The sequence below is a fragment of the Mya arenaria genome, chromosome 10 (genome assembly GCF_026914265.1).
Source record: "Mya arenaria isolate MELC-2E11 chromosome 10, ASM2691426v1".
In the NCBI taxonomy this organism is placed as follows: Eukaryota; Metazoa; Mollusca; class Bivalvia; order Myida; family Myidae; genus Mya; species Mya arenaria.
In genome coordinates this window covers 868,811-870,164 of record NC_069131.1, presented here as the reverse complement: position 1 = coordinate 870,164, position 1,354 = coordinate 868,811, and positions in this window count along the sequence as shown.

The following is a 1,354-nucleotide window of genomic DNA, read 5'->3' as shown; positions in this document are numbered from 1 at the left end:
TTGTGGTAATAAGTGTGCCTCTTCCTTCAAACACAATTAAATATATATGATAAGCCGTCCACATTAAATCTATTTATAAAAACTGCTGAATCAATAGGTTGACTTAAGGACCCATTTCATGAAATCACTCTACACAGGGTTAATGAAGCTGTTCATACTAAAAGCTGATATAAATTGATCGTTAATTAAAGCGAATAACTGGCTCTAACTTAACATGTATTTACACTTCAGGTAAAGTGGGAAATATCATGCATGACTGTCGAGGAACTGTAAGGGTTACATTTCAAAAACGCATTTAGATATAATTTGGCCATGTTCGCACTAAATTAATATCGAAATTTTGCTGAGACGATTATGTGACCTACAGTTCCTTTCTATCAAATACACTTCACACGTTTACCTCACATATACATGATAAATGAAGCTGTTTGTACTGAAGGCTGATATAAATTATATCCTACGTCGGTTAACAATAATTTCAGGCTCTAATATTCAACAGCATCTGCCTTTGTCCAAAGAAGCATTTTATTTTATTCAAATATCATCATTAATTCTACTCAAACGGGATCTTAAGCTTTAGCAATGGTCTCTGCTTAAGAGAAAAATCATTGCATGTGAAAACCAAAGTCAACCATGTAACATAGAACAATTACATTGAGCAATGAATATGAAGTTAAGGAATGGTGCGCACGACCCAATGGTTTCCATGAGTTGTGAAATTAATATGTCTTATCTTAATTATATCTAAGTGGCAGTTAAAATGGCAGCAGCTTTAATCCCTCTATATGATTTGTAGTATAACAATTTGTAGAATTGAAAGGCATGAAAGTTAGTTATGAAACATATATTTTTTATTGACTTTGAAAAAGTTATTGCCCATGGTATTTTCATGTGACAGAATGTATTTATAGTAAGTAGAAATTTTAAGTAAAAATTTATTTTAAGTAAGTGAAAATGCTTAGGTCAATATGGCAATTCATATGAACCACGCTAGCATATTTGTACAAAACAACGAAGTGATTGCTATAGTAGCACAAATAATGTCAATGTCCTTCCATCTGGCCGGATAAAAATTAGACCCTACGATAGTGCATGAAATATGTACATTTGTAATCACTGAGCAACATTTAAACTACCATTGGCCCAAAACAATTTTCTATTTTTTATTAAAAATGAAAAGTCCACCCCAGGGTATGTTTTCAAATGAGCTTGCTTTGTATAAAGTTTCATAGCTACATGTTATTCTAAACTCAGTAAATAAGTAAAATTGTTTTGTCTTTATCATCAGTTACCCGAGACCCACTTTTTTCACTTATTTACTGACCCTAAAAAAATTAAAGATACATGTTATTCT